Genomic DNA, 14,110 nt, shown 5'->3' with positions numbered 1-14,110 from the left:
AACTCCTAAGCCACCTCCCATTATCCCCCCGCCCCATCCCATGCCATCGGCTTCTAATACTCCCTATAGGGCGCCACCCCCCATCCATAATCCCAAATACTCCCTAACAGTCCCCATCTCCTCCATTGACGCCCAGTGGACCATGTGTGCTCTCCACCTAAAGCCATCCATATGGGTGGTTCTGTCTCCTCCTTCCGGGCCTGTCTTTTTTTCTCCTCCCAAGATCCTTCTCTCCCCAAGCCCTCAGGCCTTTGCCAGCCTACCATCCTCCAACCCTACCCAAGTATTTGCTTTCTTTATTAGTCGATTAAACAGCAATACTTGGGGTACATGACAGTTAAATACGAAACACCAGACCATTCTCCAACAGGTGTGTGCAGAGGGATGGCTCAGCGGTTAAGACCACTGGCTGCTCTTCCGAGCCTAGAACACACTTGGTCGGTCACAACTGCCTGTAACCCAAGTTTCAGGCAATCTGATGCCCTCTTCAGGCCTCTGCCAGCACCAGACATGCTCACGGGGCACAGAAATACACGCAGGAAAACATCCATGCACACAAAATAAAAGTTTTAAAGAAAATGATAATGTTTGCCTGGGCTACATAGTGAGGCCCTGTCTCTGAAGGTCAAGGGCTGGGGCACAGTGCAGTGGTAAAGCACTTGTTTGACATATGCAAGGCTCTTGGTTCAGTGCCTAGCGTTAAAAAGAAAAATGAGTGAGCCGGGCTTGGTGGCGCATGCCTTTAATCCCAGCACTCAGGAGGCAGAGGCAGGCAGATCACTGTGAGTTCGAGCCCAGCCTGGTCTACAAAGTGAGTCCAGGAAGGCTAACACAGAGAGGCTCTGTCTCGAAAAACCAAAAAGAAAGAAAGAAAGGAAGAAAGAATGCTTTCCTTAATTCTCATCTCACACTTTAGAAATCAAAATGGGAGAGTGGGCGAGCAAGATGGCTCAGCAGGTACTTGCCGCCAGGCTGGATTACCTGAGTTTGATCCTGGGATTTATAAGGTAGAAGGACAAGACCTACTCCCACAACCTGTCCGCTGACATGTGTGCTTTTACAAACATGAGCATGAACTCTCTCCAACAAATAAATAAATGAATGTAATAAAATGTTTCAAAAGCAAAATTGGGCCATGCATGATGGTGCACGCCTTTAATCCCAGCACTCAGGAGGCAGAGGCAGGGGGATCGCTATGATTTCGAGGCCAGTCTGGCCTACAGAGTAAGCTCCAATACAGCCAGAGCTTCACAGAGAAACCCTGTCTCAGAGAGGGGAAAAAAGGAAACTTCCTCAGCAAAGTTCCACATCTACTGACATAACCGTTCTTCCACCCTTCAAATGTGTAGCCCCAGGACAAGTATAGTTTCTGGGCGTTTAGGGTCAGGAGGGGAGCCCGCAGTCCAGTTGTCACGTGTTCTCACAGGACCTCTGTGGGGACCATATCTCTCTCCCTTCTGGAAGCATCTCTCTTTCTGGATCTCCTCTCAGTAGTAGATGTTGTTACTTGTGGCGCTGGAGAGTGAACCCCACCTACCACTCAGCTATGTCCAGCCAAGTTTCCTGGACTTGGCAAGATTGATGGTTAAGTCAGTGACTCTCAGTGAGAAAGCCCGGAGCAGGAAGAAACAGAGGCTCTTGAGAAAGGAAAGCGAGGGAGATTTGTTAAGATTGCAAGGGAGCATTCCAGCGCGAGCTGTCATGGGCTCCATGGAAAATTCCAGCGGAGGTGGTGAGACTAGATCCTTAGCTGGAAAGAGGCAAGAGCGTGCTACCTTTTCCAAGTGCACGCAGCACTTCCTGGGCATTTGTTTTGTCTTTTTTTGTTGTTGTTAAAGCCAAATCGCAGTGCCTTCCCCAGTCAACACTGACCACTGCAGGCACCTACAGTACAAACTGAAGAAAACGTGGTGTCGCAGGCTTATAAGGCCAATACACCGGAGGCTGAGGAAGGGTTACAAACTAGCCTGGGCTACATGAGACTGTGTCAAAGTCTAGCATACCCGGCGCTAAGCATGTTCCTGGGCCTCTCTTTTGTTTGTTTGATTGATTGATTGATTGTTTTTTGAGATAGGGTTTCTCTGTGTAGCCTTGACTGTCCTGGACTTGCTCTGTAGACCAGGCTGGCTTCAAACTCACAGAGATCCTCCTGCCTCTCCCTCCCTCCTGAGTGCTGGGATTAAAGGCGTGAGCCACTACGCCTAGTTTGCCTTTGTCTCCTGGAGAAGGAATCTGCAGTACTGGGGATCGAACCAGGGTCTCCAGAATGCCAGGCAAGCTCTCTGCCCTGAGCCAAGTACCTAGCCAAGGACTAGTACTTAAGAAAGCTGAGGCAGATGAAGTTCATTTTTAAATTTTCTTTTCATGGCTCCAATTATCTTCCCAGAAAACCTCCTGACCAGTGTGCTTCCCATCAGAGCCATTAAGATATTATTAATTAATCCTTGCTAGGCCTGAAATAATAAGCATTGCTGTCATACCCTAGGAGGCATGTGAAACTACTTAACTATAAAATTTCACTTTCATTGAGATAAACCTATAAAGATTGTCTGCAGGCATATTTTGGTGGCTACAGAAGTCTGTATGCCCCTATATATCACAAAATATTGATTTCTTTAATATAACCACATAAATGAAAAAGTTTGCCCAGTGAAAAATATTGCTTTGTTGTTGTTGTTGTTGTTGTTGTTTTTGGTTTTTTGAGACAGGGCCTCTCTGTATAGCCTTGGCTGTCCTGAATATTGCTATTTTTTAATATGGCCACCTTTTAAGTATATATAATCTTTCTTTTCTTTTCTTTTCTTTTTTTTATTTTTTTATTTTTGTTTTTTGTTTTTTTGGTTTTTTGAGACAGGGTTTCTCTGTGTATCCTTGGCTGCCCTGGACTCACTTAGTAAACCAGGCTGGCCTCGAACTCACAGCAATCCACCTGCCTCTGCCTCCTGAGTGCTGGGATTAAAGGCATGAGCCACAATGCCCGGTTTTATTTTTGTTTTTGTTTTTTATTTTTGAGACAGTGTTTCTCTGTGTAGACTTGGCTGTCCTGGACAAGCTTTGTAGACCAGGCTGGCCTTGATCCACCTGCCTCTGCCTCCATGACTGCTGGGATTAAAGGCATGGCAACACCACGGCAGGCAAATTGCAGAAATTAAATACCAAGAAAATGAAACTATTTTTTAAACGTCTTCAATATGCTAGCCATCAGGGGAATACAAATTAAAGGTTTTTTGAGACACTGCCTCACCTGAGTCAGAATGGTGTCATCAACAAATCTGACAAAAAAATGTTGGAGAGGATGCAAAGAAAAAGGAGCCTAAACATGGTGGCCCAGCACGGTGGCGCACGCCTTTAGTCCCAGCACTCAGGAGGCAGAGGCAGGCAGATCGCTGTGAGTTTGAGGCCAGCCTGGTCTACAAAGCGAGTCCAGGACAGCCAAGGATACACAGAGAAACCCTGTCTTGAAAAACAAAAACGACTTTCTAAATGTTTGTTAATTCTGTTCTTGTATGCATAGGCATGTTTTCCCAGCTTGTATGTGTGTACCATGTGCATGCTTGGTGACTGGAGGCGGGAAGAGGACATTGGATCCTCCAGGAACTGAGTTACAGATGGTTGTGAGCTGTGCGATGTGGGAATCAGACCTGGGTCCTGTGCAGGAGCAGCAGGTGCTTTGAACCACAGAGGAGGTATCGCTGCCTCCCACTGTGCTTAGGCTGACCCAGGGGGTTTTCAGTGGTCCTTCCATTTAGTTTAGCCCCGTCCTATGCCCAGTCCTTCCCAGGCCACACAGAGGCCACTCTCCTCTATCAACAAAGACAGAATGTGCCCTGGGGAAACTGCCTGGCTGCCAGACAGCTGCTGGGACTACCGGGTACTTTCTCAGCTCACATGTCGGTCACTCTGATTCCCCCAGTTCCTTTCTCTGGTTGACCACCAAAATGGCTTCTCTGGTCCCAGGATAAGAAAAGACAAACAGATGATGCTCATGACAAAAATAAAAAAATAAAATAAAATAAATTGGCAGCTGAAATAGAGAGCTGGTTTATTTGTTTGTTTTGTTAGCAAGGTTTCACGCTAGCTCAGGCTGGCTGGAAAATCATTCTGTAGCTCAGGTTGGCCTTGAATTTGCAGAGATTCTCCTAAGCATGGGATTATGGGATTATGAGAATGAACCACCTTGTCTGGCTGTTTTTAATTTCTGAGAGGGAAGATTCTTGGCAGTCTAGTAACTTCAGCAACAGGTGAGATGGGAGCTGGGGGAGGCATCTTGTTTGCAATAGATACCCCCCAACACCCCCTCCACCTCCCACCCCCATTCCCCATATTGGAGATGTAGTTTTTAAAAAATATATTTTATTAATTTATTCACATTACATCTCAATTGTTATCCCATTCCTTGTATCCTCCCAGTCCTCCCTCCCTTCCATTGGAGATGTAGTTTTAACACCTACCCCACTCCAGTCCCTGTGCCATTCTACTTTTTTTTCCTCTCTTCTTTCTTTCGTTCTTTTTTTTTTTGTTTTGTTTTGTTTTGTTTTGTTTTTCGAGACAGGGTTTCTCTATGTAGCCTTGACTGTCCTGGACTCACTTTGTAGACCAGGCTGGCCTCGAACTCACAGCGATCCGCCTGCCTCTGCCTCCAGAGTGCTGGGATTAAAGGTGTGCGCCACCACGCCCTGCTGTCCTCTCTTCTTTCAAAATAGGGTCTCAATTAGTAACACTGGCTGTCCTGGAACTCACTATGTAGATGAGACTGGCCTCAGACTCAGTACCTTTAATCATCTTTTCCATCAATCAGAAAAATCTGATGGACCAAAATGCACTTCGGCTTCTTTTTTAATTTGTCTAGGAACTTGTTCGTGTCCCTATGGCTCCATCTGCTGCTGAGCCAAGGAACAGCAAGTCACCCACTTCTCACCAGAACAGCACAAAGCTTCCTGATGGCTGGAAAATACAGCCCTCATCCTGCACCCACCCCCAACCCCCACCCACCTTGGCCTGCTGTCTCAGAAGAGTCATCCAGGGCTGAAGAGGAAGTAGCATTTGCTGCTCCCTGACTTATATTTTAGGCTGCTATATGAATGAACTCCCAGCTTTCTTTCCCACTATGGTATGTCTTAATTATAGAATGAATTAACAATGCATACACAGCCATCACAGATGCCTTCTTCAATGACATTGAAGTGTGGCTTCCTTGGAAGGCTTTTTGAATTTATTTATTTATTTATTTATTTATTTATTTATTATGTATACCGTGTTCTGCCTGCATGTACACCTGCAGGCCAGAAGAAGCAATCAGATCACATTATAGATGGTTCTGAGCCACCATGTGGTTGCTGGGAATTGAACTCCAGACCTTTGGAGGAGTAGTCAGTGCCTTTAACCTCTGAGCCATCTCTCCAGCCCTGGGAAGGCGTTTTTGTTTGTTTGCTTTTTACTGCTCCAGTCAATGGAAGGGGACTTTATTTGATTCTGGGGTCATAGGCCAGGTATAGCCCCAGCTATATTTGACTTTCTTCTTGGGATTCAGGTTGTTGGTGTGACCTCACTTTTTGCGGCAGTTGACTGCATACGGGTGCAGACGTGTGTAGCACTTGCGGCAGATCATCTTGTCACAGTTGTACTTCTGAGCCAGCTGACAAAGAGACGGCTCAGTGATGCCACCACACAGGCGCAGCACCAGGTGCAAGATGGACTCTTTCCTGGATGTTGTCGTCGGACAGGGTGTGGACATCCTCCAGCTGCTTGCAAGGCAACATCAACCTCTGCTGGTCAGGTGGGATGCCTTCCTTGTCTTGGATCTTGGCATTGACATTCTCAATGGTGTCACTGGGCTCAACTTCAAGAATGATGATCTTGACTTGTCAGGGTCTTCACAAAGAGCTACATGCTGGCGTCTGCTGCTCGGCTGCCTCATTGAATAGAGTCTTGGGAAGATTTTTATGTCTGCTTAAAAAAAAATCAAGATGATAATATCAGCTGCCAAAGCTGGACACTTTTTTTTTTTTTTTTTTTTTTTTTTTGGTTTTCGAGACAGGGTTTCTCTGTGTAGCCTTGGCCATCCTGGACTCACTTTGTAGACCAGGCTGGCCTCGAACTCACAGCAATCTGCTTGCCTCTGCCTCCCAAGTTCTGGGATTAAAGTCTTGCACCACCACGCCCGGCTCAAAGCTGGATACTTGAATTCCATCCCTACATCCCATATGATGGAAGGAGGGAACAGACTCCCACCAGTTTTTCTGATCTCCATGTGTGCACCAAGGCACACATGCACTCACCTCCCACACAATTTAAAGATTCAAACAGTGTAGAAGTCAGAATCCACATGCTAGCTTGTTGTCCTGGTGAAGGATAGAGTTACTTGGCTCATGGTTTTAGAGTGCAGGGCTGGCTGAGTCATGACACTGGATCAGAGCTGAGGCAAACTGTCCCGGCAATGGGACTGTGTAGGTGGCACACCATTCCCTAGGCTGGGATCCCACTCACCTGAACCCTGGGCCCAGGAAATCCTATTTCCTCAGCCGTAACACACCCACCCTCAGCCATTCCTACCTTGAAGGCACACCTCCTAGTCAACTCTCTCTTCAAACCTACTGTGTTAGCTGCTTTCTTGCTGACTTGATAAAACACCATGGCCTGTGAAAGAGACAGTGGAAACAAAGGCATACAGTCTATCAGTGCAGGGAGGCACGGCAGCAGGCACGGTGGTCTCCCCAGGAAGCTGAGAGATCACGTCTTCAACTGTGAGCACAAAGCAGAGAGAATGGAATGGAAACAGAGTGAGGCTACGTGCTACACAGGCCTCCCAGATCTTAGCACAACTGACTCCATGATGGAAGTACCATTCAGGACGTAAAACTCAGCATGTAGACAGTACCACCTACCAAAATAAAACCAAAGACCTATTCCACCAAAGTCCATAGTTCTGGAAATGTCTCTAAATGTACTAACCTAGCTTTTTGGCTTCTTTAGTCCCGTTTCTGGCTAAGTGAAGTGTGTCAACACAGAACACGTGGTTTTGTTTGTTTGCTTGATTTTGTTTTTGTTTTGCCCCAGCTTCTCTCTCTCTCTCTCTCTCTCTCTCTCTCTCTCTCTCTCTCTCTCTCTCTCTGTTTTGTTTGTTTGTTTCTTTTTCTTTTTTCTTTTTTTGGTTTTTTGCTTTTTTGAGACAGAGTCTCTCTGTGTAGCCTTGGCTGACCTGGACGCATTTTGTAGACCAGGCTGGCCTTGAACTCACAGAGATCCACCTGCCTCTGCCTCCCAAGTGCTGGGATTAAAGGCGTGCGCCACTACAGCCAGCTTCAAAGCAGATTCTAAAGAAACTTCTACAAGTAACAGTATCTAGCCAGTTACTGTTATAGCAAGGCCTTAACTTTCTTTCATGCAGTTTCTGCTTGGGTATTCACAGTCAGAGAAAAAAAAAAAACTCTTATTGTCTCAAGCCTTTTGCCAGATGCCCTTTTTTAACATTCACTGTGGGAAAAAGTTTTCCCTGTATGAATTTCCTTAGGGATAAGAAATTAAGAGAAAAGACAGTTTAGGAGAAAAGGCAGATTTTTAGACAAGATTACACCTGGACCACAGAGATCTTTGGAAGTTTGTCAAACAAAGCCTCCACAGGTGTTGTGGATGTCTAGAGATCATGCTGGATTGTTGGAGGTCTCTGGAACTTTGTCAAGCAAAGCCTCTACAACTTGTCCTCATGTCTGTGACAGAGCAGAGCCCCAATGGGCTGGTCCAGAGGGGTGTTAGGGGACACAGGAGAGAGAATTGGGGATATCAAGTAGGACACGCAGCCTGGAAAGAGGCCTTTTTGATTGCTCTGACTTCTCACACATCCCAGTGGATGGCTCAGAAGATGCCTTCCCCGCCCCTAAATCTCATTTGGTTTTGCTGTTATTTTGTGCGAAAGAGTGTTCGCATGTATGTGGGGGTGGGGGTTGCCGATGGAACTCAGGATTTCAAACCTGCTGGGTAAGTGTGGCACCGCTGAGCTACAGCCCCAGCCTGGGGTAGGAGTAGACTTCCAGACCGCCTAGGCTATGTGCTTGTCAGCATTGTTTTGCTCCTGTCATCACTCTTCAATCTAAACATCTGTGTGATCTGCTCAGGCTTTAACTGGCTTTGTCTGGTTAAGGTCACACTGAGCACATCTTGCTGTCAGGGCTTAGCAGAGGGAAAGGTCCAGCATTTGGCGACTGTGTGTCTGGAAGAATCCTCAGACTTCTGATAAGCAGGGAGCTTCCCTTTGACAGCCTCCAGCCCCACAGCACTGTGTTGTCAGGACACTGTTCTCCTTGAGCTGAGAGGACTACAGAGTGCCTCTGGCCATAGCCAGTTCTGTGAAGACAGATCTGGGCATTTTCCATCCAGTAGTGACTTTCTCACTGTGCATCTGTGGGTGCTCGCTGTATCCATCCATGATGCTATCGGATGTTTGCTTTATCTTCTTATGCTCAGATACTGTCTTCTAAATAAATATAAATGTTAAATTCAAGGATGATAATTTTACACAGGAACAAGAAATTTACTTAAAACCTTCTGGGTTCCTCGGTTCAGATGAAATTCCATTGAGCAATTAACTGCACAGAAATCCAGTAGAAAAGAAATCACATAAAAACTAAAGAAACTACACTCGCTGGGCATGGTGGTGCATGCCTTTAATCCCAGCACTCAGCAGGGAGGCAGAGGCAGGTGGATTGCTGTGAGTTCGAGGCCAGCCTGGTCTACAAAGTGAGGACAGCCAAGGCTACACAGAGGAACTCTGTCTTGAAAAACAAAACAAAACAAAACAAAACAACAACAAAGAAAGAAAGAAAGAAAGAAAGAAAGAAAGAAAGAAAGAAAGAAAAAGAAACTACACTCACAGAGTCTCACCAACATGGCTGTCTAAGCATGAACACCAAAGTGGACAAGGAAAAGCCCATGAGACCTTAATGCTAAACAAAGAAGTTCAGGCAACTGTGGAAAGCTGAGAGCGGGAGAAATAGTCTTCACCAGGGAAGAGCACTTTCCAGTATCAGATGTTCAGCTCTGAAAACATACACACATGGGACATTATACAGAGTGAGCAGGTTATATCTAAGAATATATATGTATATGCATATGTGCATGTAATAACAGATAATAAAAAAAAGAGGCAATGAATTTGAAAGATAGCAAAGAGGGGTATATGAAAGAGCTTAGAGAAAGGAAAAAGAAGCAGAAACTGTTGAAATTATATTATCATAATCTCAAAAGAGTAAAAACTGTCTCTAAATAAAGCAAACTGGGTGTGGTGACACATGGCTTGATTCTCAGCATTTGGGAGGCAATGACAGGTGAATCTCTATGAGTTCTAGGCTAGCCTGGTATTCATAGAGAGTTCTAGGCAGAGTTAGGCAAAGTGTTCCATGCCTGTAATCCCAGTACTCAGCACTCAAGGAGACAGAGGCTGGAGAATCTATGTGATTTCTAGGTCAGCCTGGTCTACAAAGTGAGTCCAGGACAGCCAAGGCTACACAGAGAAACCCTGCAGAGAGAGAGAGAGAGAGAGAGAGAGGGAGAAAAGAAGAAGAAGAAGAAGAAGAAGAAGAAGAAGAAGAAGAAGAAGAAGAAGAAGAAGAAGAAAAAGAAAAGAGAAGAGAGGGAGAGTTAGTTCTAGGCAGCCAGGAATACAGTGAGACTCCTTCTCAAAACAACAAACACCTAAACAAATATGAGGCTGGAGAGATGGCTCAGTGGTTAAGAGCACTGGTTGCTTTTACAGAGGACCTAGGATCAGCTCCAAACATTCACATAATGACATGGTTGCCTACAGCCATGTGTAGCTCCAGTTTTTGGAGATACAATGCCCTCTTTTACAAGGACCAGGTGTTTGAGGCGCTTACACATAAAATAAAACTTTTTTTTTTTTTTTTTGGTTTTTTGAGACAAGGTTTCTCTGTGTAGCCTTGGCCATCCTGGACTCACTTTGTAGACAGGCTGGCCTCGAACTCACAGCGATCTGCCTGCCTCTGCCTCCCGAGTGCTGGGATTAAAGGCATGCGCCACCACGCCCGGCTCAAACATAAATCTTTTAAGAAGAGATGAAAAAGTAGTTAGACCTCTAGCTACACACCTTTTCATGTTTTCAAAATTCCTCTTTCACATCTGAAAATAATTAGATAAGCCTAGAGAATTCAGTTGAGGGTGGAGAAGTGGGAAACTAGGCACACAGGTGATGGGATGTCCTGCAGGTGATGGGATGTCCTCGGGAGAAGCAGGGGACTACACGTGAAAGAATAGTGAAGTGACCATGGAAGACCAGAAAAGCTACGTTCCCAAGGAAAGGATCAAGGGAAGCTGGGGGCTGGGAGGGGTGTGGGGGTGGGGGCAAAACTCAACCAGCTCAGGCCTGGAAAACTGTGAAAGGGTACAGACCTGGAGAAGGAAGAAACCCAAGGGCGGCCCTCTAACATGCTTGCAATGCCTACTTCCCGCCGCAGGCTCTTCCACTCGAGAGCGTGTGCCTGGGTAAGTGGTCCACAGGCCCTTCCGGCCACCTGAGCTCACTGCCTGTGTAGGGGCACCTCAGTTTCATCTTTGCAAGTACATGAAAACAGAACTGGGCAGCACAGAAGACGCGGAGTTGTGTGAGTCACTCCTCCGGCCGTCTTGATGGTTACTTGGTCCGATGAGAAAAGCAAGCCCGTCCTCCAGCCTCAGTCTGGCGTGTTCACCCTGTTCCCACTCTTGGAAAACAGTACCCGACTCTTCAGTTCATCCCTGGTGACAGAATGGTTGCAAGCCCCACGATTTGTAAGTATCCGGACAGCAAGACCCTTTCAAGTATCTGTCCTTTCAGGGTCAAGACACGTGGCTGGATTCAAGTCTGAGACATTTGACTTTCTTAGGCCAGATGTTCACAATGCAAGGGTGCGGATGTGCGGGCTGGGGTGTAGGCTGAGCAGGGCAGTGGGGAATCAGGCTGAGCTTGGGCTCAGGTTTATCCACGGTATCTGGGCAATCAAACTCTGTCCTAAGATCAGAGAAACCCCCCGTTAGCAGCTCCTGAGACAAAGACCCAGAGAGAGTCTAGAAGAAAGGATCAAAGTGCTTTCAGTGTGGTCACCGCAAGAGGAAGAGGAGAGCCAGGAAGAATAAGGCTGCTGAGCCGGAAAAGAGCGAAAACCCAGTTTCCTCCGGTCTGTCCATTGAAGATTTGCTGAGGAGGATGTGAAAGCCATCCTTCCGGGCCTGATGTGGGCAGGACTGTGTCCCATTTCCTTGAGCTAACTAAGGAAGAAATAATTAAATGTGTTCTACTTCTGTGGGTATACCTTTCCAGTTCGTAAGGCTGGCCCCAACTAAGGAGGGGCATCTGAGATAGCAGAAAGCCAGCTGACTTAATTTCCTTTAAGTTTTTGTTAGCTTTGGGCCAGGAAGGACCAGCTAATTGTGTTTACTGTCCTCAGTTTGCCCTTTAGCTTTGTGGCCAGCTTAAGACCTCAGCTGCTTTTCAGGTTCATTTTTAACTAACTGACAACTCACGGTTCAAAGATTGCTTGCTGAAAGGTCCCTGTTTGAACCCCACCTCCCCTCACAGCTCCCCCAAGCTTCTGTCTGCCCCAACACTGCCACACCAGCTGTATGCTTAGCTCCAAATCTATGGATGGTAAATTCAGTGGCCAACAAGGTCACAGGTTGTGGGGAAGAGAGTGTCACAATGAGTCTCTGGTAAATATGGAGCACCTGGTTTGCAAGACCCAAGGGCGCCTGAGAAAAAGCCAGCGGAAGCGATCTTGGGGAGCCCAGCCACTGGGCCAGCGGAAGCGATCTTGGGGAGCCCAGCCACTCATGTGTATCATCCTCTCACAGCTCTTCAGAGATGCTGAAGCCAGTTGTTATCCCCAGACCTCAACATTCCCACCCTTCGCCTTGGAAGGGCCTTCCCTCTTCTAGAAGTGGAGGGGCCAGGAAGCAATATTGGTATTGAACCAAGATATTAATATCAAGTCACTATGTGTGTTCTGTAGCTTTTCAGCCCCTTGTAGGGTCCAGTTTGACTCAAGGCCAGGCAACCTGTGCTGAGGGTCCAGCTGTGTAAAAATAATGAGGGTCCAGCTTGACTCAAGGCCAGCCAACCTATGCTGAGGGTCCAGCTGTATCTAAAAATATTCCACTACTCCTACCCCTGGAATGTACTTACCCCTCCTAGCTAGCCTGCTAAATTCTGCTTTTACAAAAAGATGTAAAAAGCACTTGCACCTGCTTTCGGGAGTCGGCAGCTTGAAAGAACTTGTCAGACCTCGCTGCGCATCGACTCAATAAAATTCCTGTGTGTATTGCATCGACATTGGACTCTGTTTCTCCCTGGGGACTCCGGGTATAGACTAGAGATCTCTCTGGAGGTCTCAGTCTTACAGAAGGTGACAGGGCAGACAGTTTACTTGGGCTGCATTAGGGCTGAGAACAAACTGTGGTTGTAGACATTTGGACCTTGCAGAAAGCTCAGCAGTCTCCAGAAGCTGAATTCAGGAGGCTGTGGGGTGCAATGAGAAACGCACCAGTTCATCACAACCCACCCGTGACAGAGGACTCTCAGGGGCATCAGAGAGGCCCAGCTGCAAGGGTGGGGGTGGGACACAGGGCCTCCTGCCTGCCTCACCTTGGGAGTGGCACTTAGGTCTCAGCCCTGGTCACTTCCCTGAGGTGAAGCTGAGGGGACCAGTGCTACTTGGGGATCAGGCAGCCCCCTGTATCAGCTCACAGATCTGCAAACACACGAACCTGCTGTGCACATGTCACATTCAAACCACGTTGGGACCCTTTGTTCAGAGAGACTCTCAGGCAGGCTGAGGTGGGCTCCAGGGGCGAGGCGAGGGTGCTGTGCAGGCAGACACAAGGCAGCCATAGGTTGCTGGGACTAGTGTGAGTGATTGGGTCTACACTGTTCAGGGTCACTCAGCTGGAACCTGTCCCTGGACACAGTACACAGAGGTGTTTTTTCCAGCTCCACAAGCTTAACTGTGCCATTCAGAAGCCCTGGGGCAGCAAGGGACAGAATCTACCTCAGCCAGTTTAGCCCATGACAGGAGTCTTACAAGTTAAAATTCTCATCATCATCATCATTATTGGTGCGTCTACGTGCAGGTACACATGTCGAGGTCAGAGAACAACGTTCCGGGGCCAATTCTCTCTTCCACCTTGTCGAGGCAGGATCTCTCTTGTTTCTGGTGTGCCATGTGTTCCAGGCTGGCAGCCTGTAAACTTCCAGACGATTCTGTCTTTGCCTCCACCTCCCACCCTGCCACCCGAGTGCTGGGATTACAGATATGTACCACTCTATCTGGGATTTTATATGTGTGCTGGTTAGTTTTTTTGTTTTGTTTTGTTTGTTTGCTGATTAGTTTTTAACTTGATACAAGCTAGAGTCATCTAGGAAGAGGGGACCCCATCTGAGAAAACGCCCATCTCAGATTGGCCTGTAGGCACGCCTGTGAGTCTAGCCTACTCTGGCAGTACCACCTCTGGGCAGGTGGTCCTGGGGTATATAAGAAATCAAACTAAGCAAGCCAGGGAAAACAAGTCTGTATGCAGCGTTCCGCTGTGGCCACTGCTTTAGTTCCTGCCTCCAGGTTTCAGCCCTGACTTCCCTCAGTGGCAGGAACTGTAAAATGAAATAAACCCTTCCTACGGCCTTTGCTGTTGGTCACACTGTTTATCACAGCAGCAGAAACCTAACTAGGACACATGGATTCTGAGAATTGAACTTAGGGGCCTGGAGAGATGGCTCAGCAGTTAAGAGCACTGACTGTTCTTCCAGAGGACCTGGGTTCAAATCCCAGCACCCACATGGCAGCTCACAACTGTCAGTTATGCCAAGATCTGACACCCTCACACAGACATGCATGCAGGCAAAACATCAACCCATGTAAAATAAAAATAAATTAATTTTAAAAATAAAATAAAAAAGCTGGGTGTGGTGGCACACACCTTTAATCCCAGCACTTGGGAGGCAGAGGCAGGTGGATCGCTGTGAGTTCAAGGCCATCCTGGGGTACAAAATGAGTCCAGGACAGCCAAGGCTACACAGAGAAACCCTGTCTCGAAAACCTGAAATAAATTAAAAAAAAAAAAAAAAATAAAA

At 47.0% G+C, this 14,110-nt stretch overlaps 1 pseudogene; it reads right to left on the bottom strand.

The window, feature by feature from the left end:
- Positions 1-5,446: 5,446 nt before the first annotated feature.
- Positions 5,447-5,892, bottom strand: LOC127197677 (ubiquitin-60S ribosomal protein L40-like; annotated as a pseudogene).
- Between the last annotated feature and the right edge of the window lie 8,218 nt (positions 5,893-14,110).

The sequence above is a fragment of the Acomys russatus genome, chromosome 13, assembly GCF_903995435.1.
Source record: "Acomys russatus chromosome 13, mAcoRus1.1, whole genome shotgun sequence".
Taxonomy (NCBI): domain Eukaryota; kingdom Metazoa; phylum Chordata; class Mammalia; order Rodentia; family Muridae; genus Acomys; species Acomys russatus.
The sequence above is the reverse complement of the archived record's forward strand: the minus strand, read 5'-3'. Positions and strand labels throughout refer to the sequence as shown.